Here is an 11308-nt window from a genome sequence, read left to right on the forward strand (position 1 = left end):
TAATGGTAGAATTTTCTGAACCCTTAATTTGTCTAATAAACCTTATTGTCACCCGAAAACAAACAAAATGATATATTATATAAAAAACAAAAACAAAAACAAAAAAAATTGTCGGGTGGTGGGCCACAAACATTACCACCCCAATGGTCCTCATACCATATATATGGTGGCGGGCGGTCAAACCCCGCCACCACCAGAACGAGATACAGTAAAATGTAACCAACAACGACATATTGTATTTAACCGACCATTTTCAAAAAAAACATTAAACAATCATGTATTAATATGAAACAAAAAGATATCAAACTCGAACTATATATTAAGGTTGTTGGTAGGCAGGATTTGAACCCCCGACCTCCCTACATCAAACAAAATGCCTAACCAATCTACCAAGGGTAGGTGCTTTGTAAAGTTTGCCACCCAACACCCTTATAAGCTTTGGTTTTTCCATTCGACAGGGGAGAGTGAGAACAAACGGAGGCCAAGCCAACGGTGGAGGAATTCTGATCTGTCGGAACCACGAGTGGGACAGAGAATGGAACGATGATTTTCAGGGGTCAAGTGGAACTATGTTGGCATGCTTTTTGAGACATATTTTTTGTAGAGAACCTTAAGATGCTAAAAATATTCCTTAGGAGATAAAATTTCACATTGTTAGAATGTTATCAAGTTTAAAGTGATTTTTCTCAAATTTTCACAAGGAGCGTGATGGTGAATTCATATTTTCTATCTAAGCAGCACAATTGTAGGTTTCCCTTAGCAGGGAATCCCTGAAGAATCTTGAGGAATCTTTAGATTCCCTTGGAGGCTGAAATTCGCCAGAGTAATAATGTAGCCAACCTTATACTCAAAAGTCTTAGAATTCCACAAGGATTTCAATGTTGAGATCGGATTTTACATTTCAAGGGAATATCTCCAGTCAGTGCATGGAGAAAAATCTTTAGATAATCATGGGGAATTTAAAATATTCCAGAAGGCCCAGATTTTACAGTCTCAAAATTTGACGAATGGATAGTCGATTTTACACTACTCGACATCAGAAATTTAGTGGTGTAGTCAGTGTTTGTAACTGATTTTTTCATTTGTTCGCCAACTTCAAAAGTGAAGGTACATGAAGGAGTCATGTTATGTTTCCTTTCATTATTGTTAAGACGATGTATTATTCTTGAGATCCTTGTTTGATACTATGTCAAGGGATCATTATTGCCACATTATGTGAGATGTCATTAGCTTGTCATGCTATGTATTGTTGTTGATATCCCTCTATAACTATGTTGAGGGGAAACTCATTTCCACATTATATGACATCTTTTTAGTTTGTCATGTTGAAAGAAGCCCATTTTGAGTGAGAGTTCCTGTAGGGAGAACATCTCGTGGAGAGACAAGCCATTATTGTTGAAGGCGTATGACATAGTTATGAAAAAGAATCTTCCATGTACATCATCACCTTTTCCAACATTATATGAAGATGTCTCCACTATCTTGACACCGCGCCTAGAGACGTAGCCCATGCTAGGTGAACTTTGTTATCAAATGTATTGTGTTCTTGATTTGGTTATCGTTGTCATGTTTCATCTTGTTTAAGCATGCACATGTAATTATTTTATTCTCTTTTAAATGCAATTCTAACAACATCATAGAAATAAAAGATCTTTGATAATTCTGGTAGATGAAGAAATCCCAGATCACCATCTCTCTCCCCCTCCATCTCCATCTCTCTTTACCTACCTCTCTTCACTCTCTCATGTCCTCTCTCTCTTCCTTCCTCTCTCTTCCTTCCTCTCTCTCCCTTTCTCTCCCTCTCTCCCTCTCTCTCTCTCTCTCCCTCCCTCCCTCCCTTTCCACCTTCCAACTCTGTTACTATATGCCTATCTATCTCTCTTTGACCCCATTCTCTCCATATGTCCTTATTTTCCTCTTGATCTCACCCCCAAACATGCACAATCTCTCTCCATATCTCCCTTTTCACTCCATCTCTCTCTCCACTTCTCACTCACTATGTATTTGTTCTACCATCCCTCTCCCCCCCTCCAACTCCATCTCTCTATCCCTCCCTCTTTCCTCCTCTCCCTCTCGTCCTTCCTCTCTCTCTCTTTCTCTCCTACCTCCCTCTATCTTCCCCCACCTCTCTCTCTCTCTCTCTCTCTCTATCTCTCCTACCTCCCTCTATCTTCCCCCATCTCTCTCTCTCTCTCTCTCTCTCTCTCTCCCCTACAATACTCCCTCTTACCCCATTACTCTCTCCCTCTCTCTCAAGTCCTCTATCTCGTCTTTCCTCTATCTCCCTTTCTCTCTTGCCTCCATCAATATGCCCCCTACTCTCTCTCTCTCTCTCCAACTTTCTCTCTCCTTCTCTCCCCCCTTGTATCCATCTCTCCTTCTATTTCTCTTTATCTCAACCTTAAACATAAACACTCTCTCTCCATCTCTCCCTTGTCACACTTTCTCTCTCCACTTATCACTCTTTATCTATTTCTTCTACCCTCCCTCTCTCCCCCTCCAAATCCATCTCTCTATCCCTCCCTCTCTCCTCCTCTCTCTGAAGTCCTCTCTCTCATCCTTCGTCTCTCTTCCTTTCTCTACTACCTCCCTCTCACTTCCCCCATATCCCTCTTCCCTCTAATCCTCTCACTATCTCCGTCCCTATCTCCTTCTCCCTCCCTCCTTCTCTCTCTCCCACCTCCATCTTTAAGTCTCCCTCTCCCTCTCTTACCCTTCTCTACCTCTCTCACTCCTCTCCCCCTCTCTTCATTCCTTTTCTCCCCTCCTCTTCAATTTATCTCCATCTCTCCCTTGTGAGTCCCCTTATTTCTCCACCTCTATCACAATATGTCTTTGTTCTTATCTCCCATATATATCTAGAGTTTATATATATATATATAACAAATTTAATATTGTATTAATGCAAAGTTATTAAATTTAATAATAATAATATTAGGGTTAATAATGTTCTTTTGCATGGTATTAATAATAATTTGGTCCATGGTATTTGGCCCATAGGCTTGTTATATAGCAAGCAACGAGAGGAATCAAATCTCTTAAGGTGCAAAACTCTTTTTTGAGTGCAAAACTTGAGAAAGGGTTTTCACCTCGAGAGATTTTATCCCTCTTGGCGCTTGATAGATCTGGAGTTAACATGGATCTAGGCTAGTTTCAGTCGTGTGAGGCCAAAGAAGATATAATGAACAAATGATTGATTTTATCAATAATATGTAAAATCATCTAATATTAATATAATATTTTAAATATGCTAAATATGTCTCAGATTAATCTGCTCATTTTAATTTTAACTTTTCTTAGTTACTTTAGTTTATTGAGATGATAAATATTGTGAATAACTTTAATGATGAAATTAAAATTTTGAATGTAAAGTGAAAATGTAATAGTGTTGAATAATAGAAAATGCGAATAATAAGAATATAGTAAATTACAAATAGGTGATTAATCTCAAACTATTTTCTTCTACTATTTTTATTGTCACCCTTGTTACTTTTGTCATCTTTTCATATCGATTATATGAAAAAGACAGGTTAAATCATAAACCATTTAAATCTTTAGCTCAAGATATTATAGTAAACATCATACCTTGTCTCTCTTTCTCTCGAATATTAATAGGTTATATTACTATAACACAAAAATTAATGTACATTGTCAATAATATTTTATGCTTACATTGAAATCAATGCACAATATTAATCAAATCAGTTTAAAATTAATATACCATCATACATCCAATTACATCAAATCAAAAATCAACATATACAAAAAAATCAATGCATATAATGCAAGAATAAATAAGATTAGAAAACAACATTTACACTGAAGTCAATGCATGTAATACAAGCAATCAAATATGATTAGAAATCAACATTTACACTCAAATCAATGCATCTTGTGCAAGTCAGAAAATAGGTTTATAAACCAACATCTTCATTGAAATAAATGCATCTAGTGCAAGTAACGAAATAGGATTATAAATCAACATCTAGACTGAAATAAATGCATATAGTGAAAGAAATGAAATAGGTTTAGAAATCACCATCTACATTAAAGTCAATGAATTTAGTGGAAGCAATAAAATAGGAATAGAAATCGTCTACATTGAAACCAATGTATCTAGTGCAAGCAATCAAATATTATTAGAAACCAACATCTACATTGAAATCAATGCATCGAGTGTAAGCTATCAAATAGGATTAGAAATCACCATCTACACTAAAATCAATGCATTTAGTCAAAGCAATCAAATAGGATTAGAAATCATCTACATTGAAATCAATGCATATAGTGCAAGCAATCAAATATCATTAGAAATCAACATCTACACTAAAATCAATGCATGTAGTGCAATAAATATTCTTCCCTCTCTTCCCCCTCCATCTCTCTCTCTCTCTCTCTCTCTCTCTCTCTCTCTCTCTCTCTCTCTCTCTCTCTATATATATATATATATATATATATATATATATATATATATATATATATATCTTCCTCCATCTCTCCTTCTTTGTCTCTCTATCTCAACCCCTCCAACACACGTGGTCTCTCACTCGATATCTATCAATCACTTTGTCCCTCCCTCTCTCTCTCCATCTCTCTCTGCTTTCCTCTCTTCACTTTCCATATATATCTCTATATCCCTTTGTCTCTCTATATCACCCCCAAAACAGACATGCTCTTTCTCCAATCTATCTATCTCTCCATCCCTCCTCCTCTCCCTCCCTCTCTCTCTCTCTCTTCCCCTTCTCTCCCTCTCCCCCGCTTCTACCTCTCTTCCCTCTTGTTTTCCTCTCTCCCTTTCTATGCATTTTTCTTATCACTCCCTCTCCCTCTCTCTCTCCACCTTTCTCTTTGTATATCTTTATTCTTACCTCCCTCTCTCCCCCTCCAAATCCATCTCTCTCTCCCTCCCTCTCTCCACTCTCTCACATCCTCTCTCTCTCTTCACCCTTTAACTCTGTTACTATATCCCTCCCTCTCTCCCCTCTCCTTCTCTCCCCCATTCACTCCACCTCTTCTTCTTTGTCTCTTTCCTTCACCTCCAAACATACACACTATTTCTCCATCTCTCCCTTGTCACTCCCTCTCTCTCTCCACTTTTCACTCTCTATGTATTTATTCTTCCCTCCCTCTCTCCTCCTCTCTCTCAATTATGCTCTCTCATACATCCTCTCTCTCCCTTTCTCTCCTACCTCCCTCTCTCTTCCCCCATCACTCTCTCAATATTAGTTTCTCTAGAAAAATATAAGCACAAGTTCCATTTCCAATATATTAGCCCTTGTAAAGAATTATCTATAGACCTTTATTTAACATTTTTGATCTCAGAATAGCGGCTTCCTTCTCCTCGAAAGCCTGACATAACTCAATTTTGAACCACTTTACCTAATGAATGAAAATCACATGATAAACAACATTGGGATCAGACATGTAATTCTTCCATTATTAATTACTATGTGCCATTTTATTAAAAGAAGATTGAGATTTTATGCATCTTTCCTTTCATATAATACATGTATAGGAAAATAAAATATTCCATAAAAAGGACTACAAACCCAATAGTTACTTAGACTTATCGTCAAAGTTACACAAACCATGGGTGTGACCAAAACGAACAGAAGATTTTGGTGCGGTTGCGGCACTCATCCCAAACTTATGAATCAGGGAATCAGAACCCTCACCCTATCCTTTTTTTTTTACAAGTATCTCTTGCAAATATCTTTGAGATCTCCCAAGTTTTTCATGGTGCCAAATTTGTCCAATATTTCCAGAACTGTTGAGGTCTAAGCTTGTTTTCTAATAATTTTCTTTTCAAAACTTCAGCAATATATTCCCTAAAATTATGTTTTCAACAATTATATATATATTGAAGAAAAAAAAAGACAAAAATAAAATATGAACTAAAGTATATCAATTGTTTAGCTTTCATACACATATTGGTAAATGAGATAAACAATAAATTAGAAACACTAAACTAGTAAATATCAAATATCATACATATCATTTTCTGATATGAAATAAAATTGAATTTTCAGATTTCTTACGTAAATCAAATTTAAAATTTCGTAATTTAAAATCAAATTTCAGATTTTCATCTCAAGGTATTTGTAAATTATATATCTATCAACCAAGGCCCACATAATAATATCAAATTGAAATGCAAATATCATAATATCTCAACTGTTAATGATAAAGTTGAAAACTTCAAAGAACAAAAAAATAGATTATCTGGAAAGCTCCATGAGTCTAGGAAAAAAGACTTGAGAACATAATCTAGATAGTGAGACTAATTGGACAAAAGTCATCGCCCTCCAGATCCTCCAATGGAACTGTTACCCCTCATTTCAGCAAGGGTACCTATAGTTAATTTTCCTTTTGGGAAGCATCATTGTAGTCCTAGAAAATCCAAATCATAGACTTGTAGGTCATGGATGCTATATATTGTGGTGTCCTATGCCTATTACTGTCTGACATACCCAATCGACATACACTCCACTTTTAGGTTCTTTCATCCTGAATAGGATTGGAGGGATTAGGAAGGGTATACTTGGACACATGCTTTAGAGGAACCTTTGGTCTTGTAGCAATGATCACTATTTGTAGTATAGCCCATGTCTTGAGCGCACCTATGTCCTATCCACATGGTCATGTGTCATAGAGTCTGTAAGCAATCTCTAGCTGTGATGTATCATTCATGTTACAGTTCTCAACATGGCAGACTCACATTTTACAACATTTCACCTTTCCCAAGGCAGCTTACAGATCCCAACACATAGGATCCCAAGGATCAAGAGTCAACAAAGACTCAAATTGTTCAACATAATTTTTACTTACCATGCCACATGGAAATTTTATTAAAATGTCAAGACACCAAGGAGATATGCCCAATCAAAGGTGGTTGTACTCCTTTTGTGACACAGGTGGGCTTGAAGAAGGCATATTGAGGTCAATCCTTGGTCAAATGAGGCAAGTGATATGTTAAAAGTCATCGACCATTTTCTGTCCAAGCAAACCCATGTGCCCAAATTGGCAAAATCAACCTTAAAAGACAAGTCCTGGCACATCTCAAGAGATATGTTAAGCAAGGAAGGCAAGTCGTTGGGCCTCCTAAGGAATCTAAAAATTATTTCAAGTCACTTCAAGCCAATTCCAAATGGAACGTTGCATCTCTAAGGCAAACCATCCTCCTCCTATGTTTGGGTCACTTTATTTAATGGTTGTTTTATGACCCATTTTTTAGCGTGGACTATAAGTAGCAGATTATAGAGACATCGGAGAAATCCATAGTTTTCTCCCAGTGGACAAGTATGCCATATTTGCTTCATGTTCCTATAAAAAAATCATGCATACAACATAGAAGGTTGGATAGAAGTTGGAACTATGTCTGTAATAGCACGGGATAAAGCTGTGAATGATTTCATGACAATCCCTAAGGTAATTGTTATGGAAATGTCACTGAAAGTTGCCAGTCTTGGTCTCAACATGGTTGTTGCATGTTATGTTCTTCTACTTGATCTTTGATGGAATCCAACAACTGAAAACCAACCTATTGATAGATCACATCAAATTGTACAAATGCATCCTGTGATGGTTTCCCTATTTACAGTTAAATATATTGTGGAATATCATATTTTAGCACTCCATTAATGGAAGTGAGAAATGCTTGCATCACCATTTAGGGAGGATGGAGCTGGTGGCCGTCAAATATGCCTTATAGAGGAGGACTTGATACATTTATTTATGGTTTGGGAACATTGGTCTTATTTCATGAAAGGAAAAGTGACTGAGGAATTACAGAAAAAAGAAGCAAAGCTACAAGTTTTGAGATAATTTTGGGATTTCATGGGAGCAAGTTATACATGAAAGTGCATTTCCATTGGGTTGCTAAGACTATACTTTTCGAAGACCACTAGACATGTATGGATTTCTCCCACAATTTGTTTTGAGTTGTCAGGAAGGAGCCACCCTTCAAGTAGCTTTCTACATGTTCTAACAGTGTTGGATTCCATTTTCTAGATCCAGTTGTAGATTTTGTGTTAAGTTTGGCTCTATTTCACCATTTTGTGAGCCTCAAGTTTTAGCTTCCCTTCCCTCCTTTTAGAAACATCTTGTGCTCATTCATGTTCACTCTTCCCTTGACACTTTATATTCCTAACCTCAATTTAACCTAAGCGCAAGAGCATCCATCCTACCGAAGTGTTATGAAACCAGCTCACAAAAAGATAGAAAAGAGAGATCCACGCCTTAGAATTCAGCCTCTTCGAGGGGGCAACCTCCTTTACATTACATAAATGAACAATTCTTGGATGATACAAATGAAAAACCTCCTTTCTATATATAGGAGTCTAAGGGTCACAATATAATCAAAGCCTACCTAACAATAATATTATAAGGCACAAAAATAACAATAGAGGGATTCTATGGGGCACAATAATAACAATATGGGCACTAATGGGCACAACAATATAAATAAGGGGTATAACTACAATAGTAATGGGGTAATCACTAGTATTATAGGGACCCAACATGCCCCTCTCCTTCAAAAAAGTGTTGTCCTCAACGCTTGAGTAGTTCTGGATACTTCTGCATAAAATTCTCATCCTCCCATGTGGAATCTTCAGCGGATAAGTTCTTCCACTTGATAAGATACTCTGAAATTGATCGATTTCGTAGCTGTCGAGTTCTTGTTTCTGTGACTGCTTCCGGTTCCAATATAATTTTTCCTTCCTCGTCAAGTTCTGGCAATATTGTTTGAACTGGGAGCTTGTCGCCTATAACCTTCTTTAAACATGAAACATGGAAAACTGGGTGCAATCGAGAAGCTGCAGGAAGCTCCAATTTGTATGCCATAGTACCAATCTTTTGCAACACCTTGTACGGACCATAATACTTTGGTGATAATTTATTATCCTTCTTAGCTTGCTTGAGGGACATTTGCTTATATGGTTGTAGCCGTAGGAATACCCAATCACCTACATCAAAACTTCTTTCACTGCGATGTTGATCTGCCTGTTGTTTCATTCTATTTTGTGCCAACACGAGGTTATCCTTTAAGAGTTGGAGGACTTGTTGTTGATGTTCGATGTGATGTTCCACTGCCTGAACCTTAGAATTTTCTCTTAAATATGATGTGATGGATGGTGGTTGATACCCATAAAGTGCCATAAATGGGGTCATTTTTGTTGCTGTATGGAAGGAAGTGTTATACCACCATTCAGCCAGAGGCAACCATTTGACCCATTGTGTCTGTTTATCAGATACAAAGCAACGAAGATATCCTTCCAAACATTTGTTTACTATCTCAGTTTGCCCATCAGATTGAGGATGATAAGATGAGCTATGAGCTAACTGAGTACCAAGACAAGAAAATAATTCTGTCCAAAAATTTCCAGTGAAAATGGGATCTCTGTCACTTACAATAATCTTTGGGTTTCCATGTAGCTTTTGAATTGTTTCCATAAATGCAGTAGAAACTGTACTGGCTTTAAATGGATGTGATAATGCACAAAAGTGTGCATACTTGGTAAGTCTGTCAACTACCACCATGATGACACTCTTTCCCTCAGACTTGGGTAAACCTGTGATAAAATCCATTGAAACCTCCTCCCAACGTTGGCTTGGAATGGATAAAGGTTGTAATAGACCCGGTGTCTTAATTGTTTCAACTTTATTTTGTTGGCAAACCAAACATTCCGCCACAAACTTTTGAATATCTGATTTAAGGCCATCCCAAAAAAATTCCTTCTTAACCCTGTGGTAAGTTTTTAAAAATCCTGAGTGCCCTCCTAAGGGAGAAGTGTGCAATTCCATAAGAATCTTTTGTTTTAGCTGGGAATTCTTACAGAGGTATAAGCGATCTTTGTACCATAACGAATCATTTTTCCAGCTAAATGTATCAGACGTACTGGAATCTTGTTGTAGCTTTCGAATAAGTGCCCACACTTCTTCGTCATTCTTCCATTCCTCCCTTGCTTCGTTTATCCAATCTGGTTGGATAATAGAAATGGCGCACAACAATGCTTCCACATCCTCATCCTTTCTTGAGAGTGCATCTGCCACCACATTTTGCTTCCCTTTTTTGTAGATGATTTCAAAGTCATAACCCAACATCTTTGTGACCCACTTTTGTTGCTCTTCAGAGGATAATCTTTGTTCTAAAAAGTATTTAAGGCTATCATGATCCGTTTTTACCTTGAAGTGTCTTCCCATTAGGTAGGGTCGCCATTTCTTAAGTGCATGGAGTATTGCCAACATTTCCTTCTCATAAATAGCTTTGCTTAAAAACTTTCCCTTGATTGGACGACTTTCAAAAGCAATGGGTCTTTCATCTTGCATTAGAACAACACCAATTCCATTTCCTGAAGCATCACATTCCACAATAAAGGTTTTTGTGAAGTCCGGTGTAGCTAAGACCGGTGCTTGGCACATTGCCTCTTTAAGATGTTCAAAGGCCTTTGTTGCTTCCGGAGTCCATGAAAATGCATCTTTCTTCAATAATGTTGTTAGAGGTGCTGCTATTCTCCCATAATTCTTAACAAACTTGCGATAATACCCTGTCAACCCAAGAAATCCTCGCAGATGCTTTATGGATGTGGGGATTTTCCATTCCTTAATGGCTTTAATTTTGCTAGGGTCTACCTTAACTCCTTCATGAGATACAATATGACCCAAATATTCCACCTCCTGGACTCCAAAGAAACATTTGGATCTTTTTGCATATAATTGTTTCTCCTCCAATAGTTGTAGCACCCTGTCAACATGTTCAACATGATCCTTCCAAGACTTGCTGTAGATTAGTATATCATCAAAAAATACTAACACAAATTTTCTAAGGAATGGTTTGAAAATTGAATTCATCAAACCTTGAAATGTTGAAGGTGCATTGGTAAGGCCAAAAGGCATGACCAAAAATTCATAATGACCCTCATGAGTTCTAAATGCTGTTTTCGGAATGTCTTCAATCTTCATTCTGATTTGATGATATCCTGAACGAAGATCCAACTTGGTGAAGTAAATTGATCCATGCAATTCATCCAGTAATTCATCAATGACAGGAATGGGGAACTTATCTTTAATAGTGAGCTTGTTGAGCTCCCTATAATCCGGACACATGCGCCATGATCCATCCTTCTTGTGCACCAATACTACTGGAGCAGAGAAAGAACTTTGACTCGGTTGAATTATACCAGCCTCTAGCATTTCTGCAACCATACGTTCAATTTCACTTTTTTGGACATAGGGATATCTGTACGGCCTGATGTTTGGAGGAACACTTCCTGGAATCAGATGAATAGCATGATCATGATCACGCATA

The sequence above is a fragment of the Pinus tabuliformis genome, chromosome 3_2 (genome assembly GCF_031772625.1).
Source record: "Pinus tabuliformis cultivar Carrire ecotype Pingquan chromosome 3_2, CPIR1, whole genome shotgun sequence".
Taxonomy (NCBI): domain Eukaryota; kingdom Viridiplantae; phylum Streptophyta; class Pinopsida; order Pinales; family Pinaceae; genus Pinus; species Pinus tabuliformis.